The sequence below is a fragment of the Rhinopithecus bieti genome, unplaced genomic scaffold (assembly GCF_001698545.2).
Source record: "Rhinopithecus bieti isolate Rb0 unplaced genomic scaffold, ASM169854v2 scaffold_22522, whole genome shotgun sequence".
NCBI classification, from domain to species: Eukaryota; Metazoa; Chordata; class Mammalia; order Primates; family Cercopithecidae; genus Rhinopithecus; species Rhinopithecus bieti.
Genome location: NW_016811454.1, coordinates 2,490,664 through 2,511,452, shown reverse-complemented (window position 1 = coordinate 2,511,452; position 20,789 = coordinate 2,490,664). Strand labels below are relative to the sequence as shown.

General features: G+C 33.9%; 1 protein-coding gene across 3 annotated transcripts in view; it reads left to right on the top strand.

Moving 5' to 3' along the window:
• Nucleotides 1-20,789, top strand: part of PARD3B (par-3 family cell polarity regulator beta) — a 1,116,980-nt gene that overhangs the window by 531,278 nt on the left and 564,913 nt on the right. The window contains exons 1-2 of one of the 3 annotated variants that reach the window (XM_017893931.1): nt 7,587-7,664; nt 7,984-8,024. The exons of the other annotated variants lie outside the window; for them this stretch is intronic. The gene's annotated coding sequence lies outside the window, so the exon portion shown is untranslated. Of the gene's footprint in view, nt 1-7,586; nt 7,665-7,983; nt 8,025-20,789 lie in introns of those variants that run through there. 3 annotated transcript variants of the gene reach the window in all.

Sequence of the window (20,789 nt, the reverse complement as noted above, 5' to 3'; positions counted from 1 at the left end):
TAGGTATTTAATAACTGATGATGGAATAAATGAAAGAATGCATAAAAGAAGCAATGGATAAGCAAATGAAAAGAGAAAAAAATGAATAAATTATCAGAAAAGGTTTTAAAGATAGCATCTAAGCAAAAAATAAAATGTTTTCAAAGGTAATGTATATTTTTGTATCTTTTGCAGTGCTCAGTTTTTAAAAATAAACAACTATATTTTAATTTATTCAGCATGAAATGTATTTATCTATGTCTTATATCTATGTCTGTATAAGAAAATGAAACAGAGCAGATACAGGTCTCTGAGAGTATTGACATCTCTGCATTTTTAATATGCTTCAAACTCCATCCTTCTAAGTCAGCGTCTTTCATTTTAAATGTAGTTTCAATGGGGGTAATGGATGGGGGTTTTGCTTGGAAATTACTGTACTATTAATTAATCTATTATTTATATGTATATTCAACTTTAGTCTCTGGTCAGTGTTTTCTTAGCAATTTGCAAATATGCAATTTAGTTATCTGTGTATATTTGGGATAGTAGTTATAGATACTACCAAAGTAACCATTTAAAGCTAAAATATGGGGTATTTATCACCACAAACATTTATCTTTTCTTTGTGTTGCAGACATCATGATCCTTCTAGGTATTTTGAAGTATATAATGTATTAACTCTAATTTGATCATTATACATTGTATACATATATCAAAATATCAAATGCACCCCCAAAACATGTATAAGTATGATATACTAATAAAAAATATAACAAATACAAAAAATGAAATTTTATATTTTTAAAAATAAAGTCAAAATTTGAGTTTTCCTGGATTTCTAAATTTGTTTTGATAAATTAATGAACTAGAAATTAATCTTTGCAAGGACCAAAGGATGCAGGTAGAAAAATGTGTAGGAGTTTGTTATGATTCAGGGCACAGGAGGCAACCACCCAAATTATCAGCACAATTCCTTTATCTGTGTAAACTCAGCAGTTGATTCCGTAATAATTATAAAACACACACAACTACACTTATTTTGTGCTAGTCGTTTTTCTAAGTGCTTTAAATGTATTATTTTATCGAATCCTCTTAACACCCCCATAAGGTGGTCCCACTGATATTTCTGTTAGTAAGGAAATGAGGTACATAGAGGTTAAGTAAATGTCAAATTGTTTAGTAAGGCAAGTAAGTGGCAGAAATATTTAGGAAATAAAACTTACGTATCTTGGATAAGGGAATATGATAGGAGATGTCAAGAATAATTTCCACATTTCATGTTGGGGTAGTAAAGCAGGTAGGTATTTCTATCCACTGACATATAGAACACAGGATCTGTTTGTGGGTAAAGATACAAGTAGAGATGCTTGGAAATCAAAGAAATGCATATCCAAACCTTGAAGTCATTGATTACTTCGTAAGACCAGTTTCTATAAAGGGAAGTGAGGTAAATGCTGTTCGGCTATTATTTGAAAAGATACTGGAAGCAAAGCATTGGGAAAACCCTGTAGAACTTATAATCACATTGAGGAGAACATGCACTGGTTAAATTTTATAAGCTAATAACAATTTAATAACTAATTCCAAGTGGCAAAATACAATTTAAAATGGTTCAGTGGAAAAACAAAGGGCTTTAAAAAAATTTTTTTTATTTTGGTTTTTTGAGAATGGGACATGTAATTCATGAGAACATTGAACATCTACATCTTGGGAAGTGAGAGATGTGGCTATGCTTCAGGAAAAACTGGAATCTGAGATCCAAGCAATTGCTTCTGCTTCACTCTTTCATAGCTTTCATCATGTTTACCTGTTTACCTGCCCACTGTCTTCCTCCACATCGGGGAAACATGTGTGGCTGCTAGGAACTCTGGTTTTCCCTTCTGCAGAGAGGAACTAATTCCTTCCTAAGCCTTAGGGAAAAAAGTCTAATTGGCCCAGAATGGCCACTTTGCCCAAGCTATAGCACTTTAAATCTACCATGGCAATGGGGGGTGTAGGGAATGTTCTGCAGACATTTGATGTATGATGCCAGTGAGAGAAGAGCAGTTCTCACCATGTGGTAGACTGGGCAGACATTCCCAGAAGTGTATACCCAGAGTCAAGGCCAGGTATGAATAATCAGGAAAGGCAGTGAATGCCGAAAGTTCAGGAAAGAACTCAGTGCCATGTGGTCAAGGGGGCTTCAAGGAAAAAGATGGCTTTATGTGGACTTTAAAGGAAGGGTAGACATTTGATAAGCATAAAAAAAGTCAGTGTGCAAATTCACAGCAACAAAGACCTGTAAATCATGTTGGGTAGAGGAAGAGCTTTCTGGGCAGAGTTAAATTTGAAAGCACTGTTTCTCAAAGAATAATCAAAAGACCCCTTCCCTCAGAAACACCGAAGGGGTTTGCAAAATGCAAATTTGGGGGCTCCAACTCAGTCTGTTGAATAAAAATCTTTGGGAACAGGATCTGGGAATCTGCATCTTAAATATCCTTTAGCTATTGCAGTCTCCAATGTAATAACAGCATGGAGTGACTTGAGGTTATGAAGAAAGGCTGGACCTGGCCTTGATAGGGCAAGCTGCTTAGGCGCAGGAAGATGAGGTCAGCTATTTCCACATGGGTGCTTAGAGGGAAGCATGATCTTTATGAATGTATTCAAAGATGCTACAGATAGAGTGAAAAGATTACAATGTATTTGACAAATTAATAAACACACTGGAGTTGTGAAAAACAACTGTAGAATTTTGCATGAAATTGTGAAGCTGTAAAAACAGAAACAAAGTGAGACATTCTGTTGACAACAGCGGGAGTGATAAAACACACACACAAAAACGTGTTTTGTTTCCATAGAATAATTTCACATGGCCATAAAGATACCCTGACCTAAAATATAATTTAAACCATAAGCACCTATTTTTTATTTCATTCCCTGCTATGCTTTGGTTCTAGTTTGTTTATTACCATCAAAATTCCTGTGGAAATTTGGTCCCCAGCGTAGCCGTGTTGGGAAGTGGGGCCTAGTGGGTGGTGTTTGAATCCTGGGGGCTGATTCCTCAAGCATGGCTTGGTGCTGTTCTGGTGGTAGTAACTGAGTTCTCTCTCTCCGGTGAGAATAGATTAGTTCCTGCAAGAATGGATTACTTCCCAAGAGAGTGGGTTGTTATAAAGCCAGGATGCCCCATGAATTTTCTCTCTCTTTGCATGTTTCTGCTTCTGCTTTAACCTGCCCTACCATGTTATGATGTAGCGCAGAAGCCCTTGCCAGAAGCCAGGGCCGTGCCCATGAACTTTGTAGCCTGCAGAACCACACACTAAATCAATATTTTAATAAATGACCCAATCTCAGATACTCTGTAATGAGAACACAAAATGGACTAAGCCAGCCCCCATTTATTCATACTTATCATTATCATCAGCCTCATTGAACAGGTAGACAAAACAACAGCAAAAACAACAAAACGTTACCGTCTCTCTAGGGAAAGGAATTACGTCCCATACAGGACCCAGAAAGAATAATTTAGGACACAGCCCCTCTCGGGTCTGGGAAAGTTAATATATCCCAAGTAACTAACTGACGTTCACCAAACGTAAGAACAGATAAAGTTTCCCCCTGACAGACCCTGTGCATATTTTCTGCTCTCAATTTGGCTGAGGTTCTAATCTTAATCTGATTGCGCTGAACAGCACAACCCACCCTTTTAGAATTTCTTTGTCTGGCAGGAGTCCTGACATTTGGTTGCATGGTTAACATCAAACATGAAGAGAAATTGCTTCTGGTAAAACAGTTAAGATAGGTGCCTTTTTCCTGAAAGTTAGCAATATTCTCACTCTCATGGAAGGCTGTACTGATGGAGGAACCAATGAAGCAGAAAACTAAACCACAGATAATTCTTGCTGTTTCTACCTGAGTTGAAAATACAATGTGTTCATTAGCAGCAAACGTATACTATAATCTGACAACTGGGGGAGACCTGCCTTCTGGTGCAAGCTTAGAGACTGAATTGTGTGGTCTTGGAGAAGTTACTTAACTTACCAGGGACAGTTTCTTCATCTGTAAAATGAGAAAGATGGTATAGTTGAAATGGGAGCTCTCTTGTAGAAACTGATAGGAATATAAATTGGTGTAACACATTTGGAAATCAGTGATCTTAATTCTTAGTCTGTGAATTTGTAATGAGGAAACATGTTTTTTTCTGCTTTTTTTTCATTTTGACGGTTTTTCTTCTAATTCTAAATCATCTAAATAACTGATGACTTAAATCATCATTTAAATCATCAAGTTATTTAAATCATCATCTAAGTAACTTTTATTTTCTGTTTTTCCTCATTTCTTTCAAGTGGCCAAAAATACCCTGGATGAGTTGAAACTGACTTGGAGATAGCTTCCCCTGAATCCCATGCAGTGAGTGAAGGGAAGGAAGGTTGTGCACCTGAACAAAACTGGGGGATCTAATGGAAAGGGAAGTAAGATGAAATTATCTCAGTAGAAACTAACACTCTATATTTTTTGGTCACAAGATATTCTTTGAATCCTGCCATCCACTTTTTACTAGGCCTTTTTTTTTTTTTTTTTTTTTTTTTTTTTTTTTTTTTTTTTTTTTTTTTTTTTGGTTAATAGGCATTGGAAAATATTTTCCCCAGTCCATAACTGGTTTTGTTTTCAGCGAAAGGGTCTCACTCTGTCACTCAGACTGGAGTGCAATGCTGCAGTCCTAGCTCGCTATAACGAACTCAAACACCTGGGTCCAAGCAGTCCCGTGTCAGCTCCTCACTAGCTAAGATTGCAGGAGCATGCCACCATACCTGGCTAATTAAAAAAATTTTTTTTAGAGATAGAGGTTTCACTGGGTTGCATAGGCTGGCCTCAAACTCCTGGCCTCAAACCATCCTCCTGTCTTGGCCTTCCAAAGCTCTGGGATTTCAGATGTGAGCCACAATACCCAGTCTGTTTAATTTTAATTTGTGTTATAGATAAATTTTAAATTTCAGTGTTTATGCTTATCAATTTTCTCTTATTATTATAGTGTATATGTTTAAAGAAAATTTCTAAAATGAATTACAATGTTTTCCAATTTTTTTAAGTTGGAATTTAAGCCTTTAATTTACCTATAAATTTGTAAAGTGGTATGAGCGTGGATCTATTTTATTTTAATATTTGGCATGTAAAATCAATTATTTCAGTGCCATTGAAAATAACTAATGAATTTTGTTTCTGAAATGCTATTTCTGTGTTTATTTAGATGATGATATTTCTTCTCTTATCACTGAAAGCAGTGTAATTCCATGAATACATTTTCTAATACACAACCTTCCTTTCATTTTTGTGGCCATTTATCAAACACCTTGGCCATGATGCATTCTGTTTTCTATATTGTTGAATTCAGTTTGTAAATATTTCACTTGTGACATTATCATCCACATAACTGAGATAGTTCTGTACTTTTATTTCTTGCATTGTCCCTGTTTAGTTAAAGAATTAAGGTTCATGCTTTACATGCCCTATGTAAGCTTCACAAAATGAGTAGGGAGACTTGATTGGGTTTTCTCCCATTCTCTGAAGCAATTTATTTTTAGCATTGGGATTGTATTTTCTGTGAACTCACCTGTTCAGTCTGGGACTGTGCGTATGTGTTGTTTCTCTGGGGATGGGGCAGGGTATAGGAGAAGATGACTTACTCAGATTTTCTGTTTTGTCTAGATGAATTGTTGTGGGTTGCCAGTTTTTAAAATGTCCAGAAATTTGTTTATAATATTTTCAAATGCATTGTCATAGTCAAGATTTTAAAGTAATCTCCACTTTATGTGTAGTTATGTTCTCTACCTAACCCCAATATTGTTAATTTGTACGTATTCTGTTTTAATTTTTTCTCTTTGATTAATCTTAGTAGAGATTTGTCTGTATTACTAGTTTTAAAAGTTGTTTTAAGGAAACAGCTTTTGATTTAGTTAATTCCCTCTATTCTCTCATCTTTTCCAGTTTATTAACTTTTGCTTTTATTTCCTTTATTCTATTTTAGTTTTAAGTAGACTAAGAATAGAGAAAGAATGAAGTTAATTTTTTTTGCTTTTCTAGCTTTTGTATGCTTAACTCATTTATTTTTATTTTCTTGTTGTACATGAATGCACTTAAATATGTTTGTTTCTAATCAAAGTACAGTTACTACTGTAGTTGCATCCGCTAATTTTCGATGCACAGTATTTTCATTTGCCTTTCATTTCTAAATGCTTTGATTTCTATTGTGACTTCCCCTTTACCGTATGAATTATTTAGTAGTATATTTTAAAGTTTTTGAACATCCAAGTCTGCACCCATTGCTGATTTAATTGCATTGTATACAGATCAAGAGATTCATATAATGCTGATTTCTTGAAATTTGTGGTGATATTTTGTGATCTAGTGTATGATTAATTTTTGTAAACATTCGATGTGTAATTAAAATGAAAGCATATCTCCTACTTTTTGCTATATTTACCTGAAGCTTGTTCATTTTGTTCTTCAAATATTCGATATACCTACCTTTTTTTTTTCTTTTACTCTATCTGCCAGTTTCTAATAGAAATGTACTAAAATTTCCTAGTGTGACTATAGATTTGTCAAATTCTACTTTTAATTTTCTGAGGTTTTGTCTTAAGTGTGCTGAGGCTGTTTTTAGTTGTCTACAGTTCTCTGTCCATATTAGTAATTTTTCATTAAATTCTATTTTGCCTGATACATTTGCAACCACTTGTTTGTTTTGGTCAGATTTTTTCTGGTGCATTTTTCTATCCCTTTATTTTAAACTTCTCGGTGTGGTTTTACCATAGGCATGTCTGTTATAAGGGGCATATAGATAGACTGTATTTAAAAATCCAGTCTGATAATCTGTGTATTTAAATAGCTTAGTCTAATCTGTTTAAATTTATTGTCATTACTGATCTGTTTGGTTTTATTTCTGGCTACCATTGAAGTGACAGATTTTCCCCACCTCTTTTCTGTTTGTTTCAAATCTATAAATGTTAGTTGTATTCTTTGCTCATTACTCATCAATTTTAGCATATATGTATTTTATTTCATAACACAGAAATTTGAAATAGATTATAATTACTGTGATACAACAGGCAGAATTGACTGACACAACTCTGTGGTCTTACCCTGGGTGGTCTGAAAAATAAGCTAGGACCAGAGCCCTCACCCTTCACCTTAAGTGGAAGGAGCTGCACTTGAACTCAACTTCAAGGGACCAGTGGCTCCCTGGCACCAGCAGCAGGCAGCAAATTCCCACCATTCCAAAGATTTCCAGATGTAAGGCAGCTGGCTTTTGTAGAGCACCTCAGTAAAGAGCTAGTATCTACACTCTACACTGCCTTATGCCAAGATTCTTGTGTAATTCCCCACTGTCAAGGTTACTCTTATGCTCATCCCATGAAAAGTAAGAGAAACAGTTTGTGTGGACTATGTCCTGTAATACCCCACCCATGGCATGTTCAGCAGAACACCCTGCTCCCCGCTCAGCCTTCCTTGGGGTCACTAGAAGGATCAAGGAACCTCTACTTTCTCTTCTTCCTGCCTCCTGGCTTAAATTTCTCCAAGCCTCTTCCTTAACCCATTTGCTATGTGATTGTGACATCATCCTCAGCAGCCGTGTTGCTTAGTGAGTGGTCTACGAAAGGACCCGACTCGCAAGACAGAAACTATGACATACAACCCCTAAAACTTAAGTATGTATCTAAAAAAAGAAGTATTTTTAATATTATAAATATAACACTGTCATGCCCCAGGAAATTATCAGTTTTTAATATCGTCTAATACTTAATCCACATTAGAATTTCCTCAGTTGTTCTCCAACTGTTGTTTTAAATCAGGCTTTAATCTAAGACTACACATTGCATCTAGTTGCTATGTCTTTTATATCTCTGTAATCTTTGTTTATGACATTGACTTTCAGAAAACCAACCAGTTGTCTTTGAGCAGGTCATTTTGCCTGAATGTAATTGCTTCCTTGTAAAGTTGTTTGAATTGTTCCTCTTGTCCTTGTAGGTTCTGTTAGCTGAAAGTCCTACCTAAAGGCTTGCCCAAATGTAAGTTAAACATTTTAGCAATATTGTATCATAGGCGATATACAGTAATACTTCTTAGACATAAGATCAAAAGATACATAATAAGTTTTGTTTTTCACTGTTAGTAACCTAAATTTGATTATTGGATTAAGGTGGTGACAAATTCATCCATCCATGGCAAACATGAATATGTTCTACTTGAAACAACAAATAATCGTTTGTAAACTAACTTTGTCACTATGTCCAGTTACTGTCATTATTTTTTATAACTAACAATTTTATGCTGAAATAATAATTTCTTTAAGCTATGCAGTGTAACAGTTTTTAACTATTTCATTTCTTCTACATTTGCTCTTACTCTTTTATAATGTAGAGCTTTCCACAGCTTTCTATAACTGGGGCTATTTGATTACCTGGAAATAAAGTATATACCGTTAAAGTAAAAATAAAAAAACAAACCCCACTTATTTGGAGGTTTTAAATGTCCAGTTTTCCAAGTAAATTTGTTTCATAGAAGTGTCACATGATGACAGAAGATTTTTCTTTGACTTCTTTCTTATCAATATGAACTCAGCCTTTCTTAAATGCAGTGTGTGCAAATCACCCGTGATCTTTTTCTCTGATGTCTCAGCTTTGGTGAGTAGAAGACCCTTCAGACTAGCTTCTGGGTTCTTGACATGATTATATTAATTCTTACAAGTTTCCTTCCTTTATGGAACAGCAAGATTTCCCAAGATCACTATATACCTTCCTTGCCCCACACTTGCCACCAGTCTTCTCACAGAAGATCTGTAGAGAATGGTCCTAGAAGCCAAACTCCGGTCCTAGGTGTGCACCTTGTTCCTGAGAACAAATTACTTTTATATCATGTTCTGGCCAGACTTAGGGAAAATACACACTTAAAATCCAGAGTTGAAATCAATGTCTATAATTCAGTTTTATCATTGAGTTTAATTTCTTTGATTTTCTAATTGCTTCTCTTTCACCTTGAGAGTCTTGAGTGCTATTAACTTTAATGTTAGTATGGATTTGATTTATTCTACAACATAAATGTTTTTAAATAACAACACTGCTGTTAGTACAGACAACAAAAGATGTACTATCAAAGCATTAACATCTAAAGTCATTTGAAATAAAAATCTTCTCACTTTGTAGTGTATCATATATGTGTGTGTATATACAGAGATACACATGTAGTAATATTTAAAATAAAGTATTGTTATCCAGAATTTCTGTCTTCCTAAACATAACTGCCACTTTTACACGCTGTCTCTACTTATTGGTACTCTCACTTTGCTGTGATTCAAATTTATCTTAAAAAAAAAAAATGCAAAACGTTGGTCATTAACATTTTAAGCAGATTTAGCCACTTGTTTGAGCAATTTTTGTGCTTGTGTGACTCATGTTTTCCATGAATTCGTTTTTTTATAAATGCTAAAGTACTTCCTTGATTATATCCGTGGGCCAGAATATGGAAAAAATCGACTACTTGAATTTCTAAAGATTCCTTTTATTTGCCCTAATTCTTGGATATTAGCTTAAGTGGATATAAAATTCTAGGTTGCCAACTACTTTTCTATAAAGCTTTAAAGATATTATTTAATACCTGCAGCACCTATTGTTGTTGATAAAAGTCTTATTGTCATCCCTTGATGGGTGATACGTGTTTTATCTTCTTTTTTTTTTTTTTTTTTTTTTTGTTGTTTTCACTTTCAATATGTTTTCTTTTGGTACTTGCAGTATAATTGTAAGCTAAAAACTCTTGTCTTCCTTCTGTTATGAAAATTTTCCCACTATTATCTCAGATATGGTGATTCTTTGCCATTTTCTCCGTTTTCTTCTTCTGGCATTCTTTTTAGACATTCACTGGGACCTCTTACCTATTCTTCCAGAGCCCAGCAAGTCTATGGCTTGGGCCCCACTCACTACTTCATGTTTTTATTCGCTTTTCAGGTCCACTATGATGTTTACCTTTTTGTTGAGTGAAGCTTGTCTTTTCAGATTTCTTCTTCTTTTTATAGTTTAACTCTTTTTTTCTGTATCTTTTAGCAGAGGTTGCATTAAATTCTGACTGTTCTGCTACCTCTTTCCTAGAAGTCACCAATGATTTTTTTTGTTATTGAAAAATGTGAAAGAAATTTTCACTTTATCCTTTATTGTGAAATGAATACTTTATATTTGTACTATAAAGCAGTCTTCTTAGTTGTATAGAACATCCATATATTTTTCCTCTTTACTGAAACTTTAGCCATAAATTATGAGTTCTTATATGTATTTTGTATTTCTTCTTATAAACATATGTAGTCTCACATAATAATAAACATCACACTTTTAATTAATTCATCTTGTTATAAAGACATAAGATACAGTTTGAGGATGGTATTTCTGTCATTAATAAATCATAGGCATTAAATAATATGATCAAAAATTCCACATTAAAAGCCTGCTTACGTTCTTATAAACTTGTATTTGGACTTCGTAATTAAAGTAATTCAGGCTCCTTTATTATTATTATTATTATTATTTTTTTTTTTGAGACAGAGTTTCACTCTTTTCCCCCAGGCTGGAGTGAGTGCAATGGCGCAATCTCGGCTGACTGCAACTTCTGCCTCTTGGGTTCAAGCGATTCTCCTGCCTCAGCCTCCCAAGTAGCTGGGATTACAGGCATGCACCACCACGCCTGGCTAATTTTTGTATTTGGTAGAGATTGGGTTTTACCATGTTGGCCAGGCTAGTCTCAAACTCCTGACCTTGGCCTCCCCAAAGTGCTAAGATTACAGGCATGAGCCACCGCACCCAGCCCAGGCTACTTATTAAAGTATAGGAGGAAATAATTAAATTTTGTTTCGTATCAATGGTTCACAACTATGGTACAGTATAATCTGGATATTTTAAGGTCTAAATAGCATTTTCTTTGTAAAACTTATTTTAAATAGAAATTTGGACATAATGATGAAGAAAATAATATCCTTCTCTGTAACTGCATTCATTTACTGTTTAAAAAATCATTCGTGCTACTTGCTATGGCCATACTTCTTAGTTTAGTTATACTAATTCTACTTAGTAAAAGCGACAATACCAACTTTTAAAAAAAACAACATGCAATGAGATAGATTAGAATTAAAATTTTATGTATGAGTGTCAAACCATTAGTTCCTTATGTCCTGTTTTTCTTTGAATTGCTCAGTATATGGTATATAGTAACTGCAGAAACTAAATTTCAGAGGGATTAAGTGATTTTCCTAAGTCCTGACTATCTTCATAAATTTTAATATATATCTTTTAAACATTTAAACTGTATGCATGAAATTTAATACACACATTATTAGCAAAAAGCCAGTTAGTTGAAAATAAAGAACTAAGATTTTGTTTTCTGGTTACTATTCCAATTACCTTTCTATTACCCCAGAGCTGAATAAATGGGGATTGGTGTGAATTAAAGTGGGCCACTTAAAAAAATGTAAATGTAAAATAAAGCTATTTTATTCTCCTCCTGTGTAAACAACAGTTTTCCTGTAAATCAGAATGTGTTTTAAAAATCACCATCCTTTTGCTTAAAGTTGTGTTATTCCATATAAAGAAGATTGGTTCTGGTGGTGCCCTGCTGTGGTGAATTTTGAAAAGATGTCAAAAAACTTGTCTTATTTGCTTTGAAGTAAGAAACCAAGATAAAACTGAAATAAAATTAAAAGGAGCTTAGACAACATTTCATCTCATGCTATTTTTTCGGAGAAAAAAAGTCCAAATGTATATAGTAACCTTGGAAGTAAGTCTGTAGACATTATCAAATCAATCTAAATTGAGTTAGTGTATATGTGGTAGGCAGAAACTGGTAGAAATTAGTTTATCTTCCCCAGACTCTTTCTGTTTTCTTTGTACAGAGTAGGATAAACTCGTTTTTAGACCTGATTAGGTTTCTTTGTTGCTTTTTTCCCCCCTTTCCCTAAAAGGGCAAGGATTGTCCATATTTTGTTCAATTCACACCAGGCGTTAGAACAGGAAACCATTAAAAAGCCCTAGACACATGTATGACATCTGTAGCTATTATTGGAAAGATATGTTGAATATAAAACCTGAAACATTTCCACATAAGGAATATAAACAATGATCCCCAATGTTTTGTAGTTTCACTGGTTATAAACAACAAATTGAAGCTATAGGGCTGATTCTTGTGATATACATGCAAGTGAGCAACCTAGCCCACACATAATCCTCTTTATCCTATTAACAGGATCGCTACAAAATGCACTTCAGTCCCATTAGACAAATGGTAAAGCTGTTGTATGACTAATCTTAGTGGACATTTTAAAAGCTTATTTTAAATATCCATTGCTGCTTTTATTTCAATGTATCTTTTTCTAGTTGGATCCATTTATTCCTAGAGCTCCTCATTTATAAGTTCAGATTGTATTGAGAATATTTGTGTCAAAATGCTTGATTTATATAGTACTTTCTGAAATAATTTTGCTAATCTTCAAATTGTTTGAATAAAACAAAGACTTATTAATTACAAAAAAAATTTGAAAAGACTATTTTGTCATTAACTTTTATGCTAAGAATTATATATCTTATGTAATATATTTGCATATGTCAATGATTTTTCCACTCATTTGAACTTTTAAAAGTTGCTAATTTATAAAGGAGTCATCTAATTCTACCTTGATGGATTTGAAAGGAGAACTTAATAGTACTTTATGGGACTACTTCAGAAGAACTATCATATGTCATCTATTGCCTATTGCATTCAGAATGAACAACTTATCTTCATGGAGAATGATACTACTGACTTAGTTGCTCTGCCCTCTATGTCATTCTTAGTGAAAAATGCTGTAATCAGGTGAGCTTTTAGTAATCATGACTGTCTGATGTATCAAAGAGGTTTATTAAAACTCAGAAGCAGCTGTGGCATAGTAGAATATTCTCAGTCATTGTGCATCACAAAATCTACAAATGTTGAGAGTATGACTTTTCTTTAATCTGTAAATGGCAGCACCCAATGACCCAGATTCCCCTTCTGTTTCACGTGTGCTCAAAGGAAAACAAAAAACAAGCTGCCAGGTTTCCAACTTAATCCTTAACAATAACAATCTTCCAAGACTCCATATTTACCTAGATCATTTAGACAAATGTTATTCTACATCAAAATATAGTTAAATGATCCAATGTCAGTTTAAATGGCATTATTGGTGTATTATTTCCAAATAATTGTGATTTGTGGTGCTGCTGACTGCTTTTATAATTAAGTGTTCTGTAGCTCACTGAATATTGTTAACTTTGTTGTAGTGCCCAAAGGCAAAAATTGTCATGGGTACAGTTTTATAAATCAAACTCATTAATAAATAATATTGTTATTATGACTGGAATAAAGAGAACCATATAGGATGACTTTTTATAAACATTACTACTTACAATTTGAAATGATTTTAAATGGAGGATTGTACATAATGTATTGTAATGAGACCATCCCTTCCAGACTTATAGGTATTTCACACCAAATTTCACAGTGAAGGAATGTTCAAGAGCTTCCAGAAAGTTAGACAATGAATTTTTATCTTATGATGTTTTCTTCCTTAAATTTAGAAGTTTTGTACTAGTAAACTTTGGTACTTGTAGATTTCATTGCTCATGGTGAAGATATTAATTATTGGATACAATGATTAAATGCTCCTGTATGAAAATTATGTTTACAGTTAATATATAGGAAGTACAACTTAACTCAGTAACATTTTAATTCACCCTTAAAAAAGAAAAGGAAAATCTAAGATCATATATTAAGAAAGATTTATATGCCTATGAGAGTTTAAAATTCAACTTATCTCCAAGAAGACAAGAAACTTTACCTCTTTTTTAAGTTGCAAAATTATTTCTATACTTACTATTTCTTCATAAGAAATTTAATAGTAATTAAATTCGTACAATATGCTGTGTCTTATAAGAACTTTCTTTTCTTTAAACTTTCAGTTTTACCTAACTGCATGATGCTGAATGATTGTAATTGCTTTGTAAAGTTCTGAAGTGCAAGTTTAAAGCTGTCTGGTTAATTGTAGTCTCAACTGGCTAATTCTTACATAGCTAGATTGATGCAGCTTAAGAAAACAAAGTCAATCAAAAGTATTGGTCACTAATGCTTCAAACAATCCCATTAATTGTCTGGTGACTTCAAGGAGGTCTAAAACTTCTGGTTAAAAAATTGTCTCTTGTTATGCCAATTACCCTTTCCACAGTTCGGATCACATCCTAGGAGACTGCAGATTGAGTTCCATATCATTTCAATAAATGTTATTTTAAATGTTAACATACTTCAGATTCAATATATATAGTTTAGGGCTTCTCAAAATTTGTTCCACAGATTTCTAGCTCACTAGATTGGGGATTCTCAGCCCCCAGCCATGGGCTGGTACTGGTCCATGGCCTGTTAGGAGCCAGGCTGCATAGCAGGAGGTGAGCAGTGGGCAGGAAAGCACTGCCTGTGCCCAGGCTCCTGTCAAATCAGTGGCAGCATTAGGTTCTCATAGCAGTGTGGATCCTGTTGTGAACTGTGGATCTAGGTTGCATGCTCCTTATGAGAATCTAACTAATGTCTGATGATCTGAGGTGGAACAGTTTCATCCCAAAACCATTACCCCATTTCCCCTGCCCCCTTCCATGAAACCTGTCCCTGGTGCTAAAAAGGTACTCTAGATAATCTCAGTTTATATAAGATCTGGAAGTGCTATATACTGTGTTCCCTCCATGGAGTTCACAATATAGCAAGTTAAATATTCTGAGTAAACTACTATTTCGTAAATTCATTTGACTACAGGATCATTTTGGAAGCACCATCCACTAACATCCCATAGAAGACATTGTGAGAAATACTGTGTCACAACTCATTAATAGCAACAAAGCTACCCCTAAATCTGGTCCACCAATCACACATCATTTGCTTCATTATCTTTGTGTGTGTGTGTGTGTGTGTGTGTGTGTGTGTATATATAAAATCAAGATTTAGATTGACAGGTGAGTAGAGAGGGAGAGAGGAGTATTGTCATTTCTAAGAAATGTCAAAAATCACGGTGCTTGAAAAGGCTTGAAAGATCAGGGACTTGGCTTCCTTTAGAGCCTTGAACAAATCACAGAACTTTGCTTAGTTTTGTTTTGCTTTTGTCAGTTTTATTTATCAGTTGACAGTGTCAGACAACTTGCCTTTGAGTTATCAAGTTTCATGACTCAAGGCTAATTTTCTGTTTCTTTTCTTTTCCATTTTTAAGAACTTGGGTCTAGAATAAAAGATAAGTAACAATTCAGATATACCCTTTTGCAGGGTACTCTCAGCATTTTGCTGGGTGTTTCTCTTGATGCATGCATGTTTGACTTTAGAGGCAGCCCATGAAGGTCATTCATTCTCTAGCTCTGTGAGTGATCTCCGTTACTTGAAGAAGCCAAAAATGCAGAGCCTTCTGCACACCTCCTAAATCTTATTTATGATGAAATATTCTATGATTACAAGGAAATCTAAACCAATGCAATGATTGGTAGAGAACAGGTGAGTGAGATGACTGAGAGATAACAGAATAGTTTTGGATATACTTGGGGATTTTTGATTATAGAAAGCATGAGCATTAAGAAATAACACTTATTTAAAAGAGACTGTTCAGCTGAATACCTGTGTTGCTACTAATCACTTCGTAGCTCCTTATTTTCCTATTTAAACAATAAAAGACAGTTGGCCATAGAAATTTTTGTGTTGAGGTGGGGAAGTTTATAAAGGAATAGAACCCGTGATCATTTCAATGTCTCTTTTAATGGAAAGTAGTTATTTGCATTTGTCCCAAATTAAACTTACCTAATTATTAAAATGCTACCCTTTGATTTTTAACTTAATAATTATGAATAACTTCATTGTGGTTTTAATCCCAGGGAGTCAGTTTATGTCTATATAACATGCATGGCTTTCCAAAAAGGTGATTTATGTAATTAAGAGTGAGGTATAGTTTATTTATGACAAGGTGCTTTTGCATGGTTAAATGTTTAACCTGAACTAATTAGGAGCCTTGAGAATTTTAGTTGGCAAGTTAAGGCATTCAAAACTCTGAATGGATATTTATAATTTAGCTTTGTTTCTTTTATAAGATGTGACAGAGCAATTTAGTATTGTAGGTTCACTCAATGGCTATTGCGGCATCATTCTTCATAATTTTTATTAATTGTATGGTTTTCCTTTTATGTTTTCAGGTGAGAGTATTTCTTTTCTAAAGATAGAGCAAAGATCCACTTTTTTTCCTGAGTAATTCTGTCTCTTTACTTAAAGAATGCTGCTTAATCCATTATGGTTCACATAAGTATTCTATCAAGATAGAAATTTAAAGTAAATGTGACTTCATTAATTTAAACTTGCAGTATTTTGCTTAAATTCACATCATTTTTTTAACCCATAGAGTAAGTGTGGTGATTGTAAAACATGTTAATAAAATATTTGACACCGTTTCAGTGAAGAGCTGAGGTCTAATGTCCTCTCTTCTTGAATCTGGACTGGCCCAGTGACTTAATTGAAAATCATAGCATGCGACAGACTTTGTGTGACTTCTGAGACTAGTTTAGAAAAGGCTGCATATGTAGCTTCCATCTGATTCCCTTGGGCATTCACTCTGGGACAAGCCAGCTGCCATGTGAGAAATTCCATTTCTCTGAGTCCACTTTGCTAGAAAGGCCATGTGTAGACAATCTAGTTGGCAGCCATGGCAGGTCTCCCAGCTTGCAACTCGCATCAATGGCCAGCCACGTAAGTGAGCCCTCATGGATGCCCAGACCTGTGGAGCCTTAGCAGCAGCCTGACTCTACATCTGATTGCAGCCTTGTGAGAGACCCCCAAGCGAGGGCTGCCCAGCTTAGTCTTTCCTGAATCCCTCACCCACAAACTCTATGAGATGTAAATATGTAAACCAGAATACATATTGCTTTATACCACTGAGTTGCCTGATGATTTGCTATGCAGCAATAAGTACCAGAAAAAGTAGGTTCAATACATTACATAAATCTGTTCTTACATGACCTGTTTTAAAAGATAACCATGATTTAAATAAATTACTTTATCTCAAAAAGCTAATCCAATTTTATTATTACCTTGTGTCTTTGTTTGTGCTGCTATTCATAGCAAAATACCCGAGACTAGGTAATTTATAAAGAACAGAAATTCGTTTCTCACATTGCTAGAGGCAGGAAGTCTAAGATCAAGGCACCGGCAGGTTTAGTGTCTGGTAAGGGATTCTCTGTGTTTACAATATGGCACCCTGTTGTCGTATCCTTACATGACAGAAGACAGAAGGGCAGAAAGAGCAAAAGGGACAAAAAAGGCTTAGCCAGTTCCCTCCAGCCCTTTTATAAAGCATTAATCCATTCATGAGGGCCGGTCACTCATGACCTGATCACCTCCCAAAGGCCACACTTCTTACTACTGTTGCATTGGGGATTCAGTTTCATCGTGAATTTTACAGGGCACGCAAATCTTGAGGGGGATCATAGCACCTTCTGAGAGCAAGTTTTAGAAATTAGTAATATGTTATTCTCAGTATACATAAATAATGTGTGCTGATAATATAAACCATAAATTTATATCTTAACCAAAAATCATTTAATTATACTAACATAAAAATGAATGTGCTAAAGAGTTTAATTCTCCATGAATTATAAAATCACAGGCAGATACCGTATAGTTTATTTAAAGATTCTAAGAGGTTTTCTGTACTCATACTTTACTACCCAGAAATCAACCATTTTCCAGTAAGTTCAACTTGGTGAGCTATGATCAATAGAATTAGAACTTTTCAGGTTCTTGCTTGGAGCCTTTTATCTGTGTACATTTAAACTAGTATTTTTTATTATAGAAATAATATATCCACATGCTCAAAATTCAAATCATTAAAAAGTAAAATGAAAACTCAGCCTTCCTGGCTTCTATTTTGTTTTAGTCCCACAGGCAAACCCTTATCACAGTTGCTGTTTTTACATTTTTAAGGTGGCTATGATAAAACTTCAAATTAAATTTTACATGTATTCCCCTTTCTCTTGATTTGTCAACTTTATAGAATATCTACTCTTGATTACCTGCTATTGTAGATGAGTAATTTCTTACATTTAGGTTACCTCCTATCTCTCTTTCTGCTGCTCTGCTTCTGGTTGTAATTTTCAGGTTAATGATTATTTTCAGATTAATTATTGCCTTTATAGCTTTAAATAATGTACTTAAACATCTATTTCTTGATTTGCCCACCCTAGCCAATATTTCTTACTCCTTGAAATGAAAAGGGAAAAAATAATAATACTTTTCCTTATATTAACTTTTCCTTGATTCATCACTATGTTTGTATAAATCCATTGTTACTTTTATCTAAAAATCTGTTTCATTCTACTGTTGATGAATATTTCAGTTATCCCTTTAGGACTATTAAGAATGCTGCTATGAGCATCTTGCACTGTCTTTGGTGCACAGATGTACTTGTGTTGCTAAGTGTGTACACTGTGAGTTAAAGGCTGTGTGTATAATACCAGTTTTCAAATAACTATACTAAATGATACTCACATCAGCAGTATGAGACAGTAGGAATTCCGTATCCTTACCAACAGATGGTACTGTTTTTGTCTTTTTCATTTTAGCTATTTTGATGGGTATGTTATGGTATAAAATTAGGTTTAATTTTTATTTTCTTGAGGATTAAGGAGGTTGAGCACCTCTTCCTATGTTTATTGGCCATATGTTTATTTTATGAAATACTTATATAGATAGGTCTCTTACCCATAATTCTGCTGGATTTTCTCCATCTCCCTCCTCTCTGTCATCACTTTGTAGATTTTCTTTATATATTCTCTATAACAACCCTTTTATCAAAAACATCGGTTGCAGGTATCTGCTTGTGCCTTGCTCTTTTCACTCTTTATTTGGTATCCTGGGTGAATAGTTGTTTTAAGCTAGTTCAATCTATCAGTCTTTTCCTTTATGGATGGTGTTTTTTATATTCTGTTAATATATCTTTCCCTATTCCCAAATCATAAACATGTTCTTTCCTATTTTTGTGAAGTTGTATTAGTATTTTTGTCATTTGTTTTAAAATCTGTAATCTACCTGAAGTTTATTTTTTTCTGTGATATAGTCTAGAGGTACATTTGTATTTTTAAAATATATTTATACATAGTTCACTCAGCACCATTTATCCATTTATTTTTTATGGAGAAAATGTAGGTTTACTTATTACTTTCTAGTCTCTATGCCATTGTCCTTTTTTGCTATGATGCTAAGACCTATATTATACTGTTAAATAGAAATGGTGACAACAGATACTATTATGATCCTCTCAATATCTGTAGAACACATTTAGATTTTTGCCATTAAATATGATATTAGTTCTAAGTTTTTTAATAGAGTCCCTGTGTTAGGTTGAAGAAGATTCCTTCTATTCCTAGTAGGCTGAGGTTTTTAATCATAAAAAGTGTTAAATTTTGTCAAATGTTATTTCTACATCTGTTTCTTTTGTCTGATAATGTGGTAAATTACATTGATGGATTTTTGAATGTTAAATCAAGTTTGCATTCCTGCTGAAAATCCATTTAATTAAGATAATATTATCTTTTGTATATGTTACTGTGTTTAATTTACTAATAGTTGATTAAATATTTTTGCCTCTCTATCTATGAGGGTTACTGGTCCCTGGCTTTCTTTTTTGAGTAATGTGTTTATATGGCCTAGGTTTCATGGTAATGCTAGTTTATATAATGTGTTGGGAAGTGTTCTCTTCTTTATTATTTCTGAAAGAGTTTTTGTAGGATTAGTTGTATCTTTCTCAACTGTTTGAGACGTAGTAATCTGGGCCTGGAGTTATCTTTGTTTCAAGGTTTATAAATCTATATTCAATTTCTTCATTTGATATAGAGCCCTTTAAGTTCCATCTTTCTTATTGGATCATTACTGATAATTGGGTCATTCGAGAAATATGTCAGTTTCATATAAATTTTCATATATTGGCATAAATAATATAGTTCTTTTGTTTTTCTATTATTGTCTGTGGAATCTGCAGTGGTGTTCCCTTTTTCATTCTTGACGTTGATACAGTAGTCCCCTTTTACCCACAGGAAATACATTCCAAGATCCCCTGTAGATGCCTGAAAATACAGATAGGACTGAACTCTATAGTATACACACACACCTGTGATAAAGCATAATTTATAAATTATGCACAGTAAGATTAACAGCACTAATAATAGAACAATTATAACAATGTGCTGTGATAAAAGTTATGGAAATATGTGTTTGCTTTCATGCTTACGTGTACTTTCTCTCTCTGTCTCTCTCTAAATATCTTCTTGTGCTGTACTCACCTATTTTCAAACCTGGAAAACTGATAACGCAGAAAGCAAAACTGCAGATAAGAAGACACTACTGTAATTTATATCTTCTTTCTCATTCTATCTAGATGTTTGTTAATTTTCTACATCTTTTCCAAAAAACTCAGCTTTTGATTTCATTAATTTTGTTTCCTGTTACATGTCCATGTTTTATTGGTTTCCATTCTTATTTATAGTGTTTTCTTCTGCTTAATTGTTCTTTAGTTTTTTCAAGTGGAAGCTTAGGTAATTTATTTTAGAGGAGATTAATGTAAATATCTTCAGACCAATACATTTGAAACCTTTGTTTTAATGGGCAACATATTACTAACTAAGGCTCTACTGAGAAAACTTGAAGGCCTAAATTAGAAGCATAATCTTAAGGGAAATTACACTAAAAGTTAAAATATATATATATAATATATATAAAAT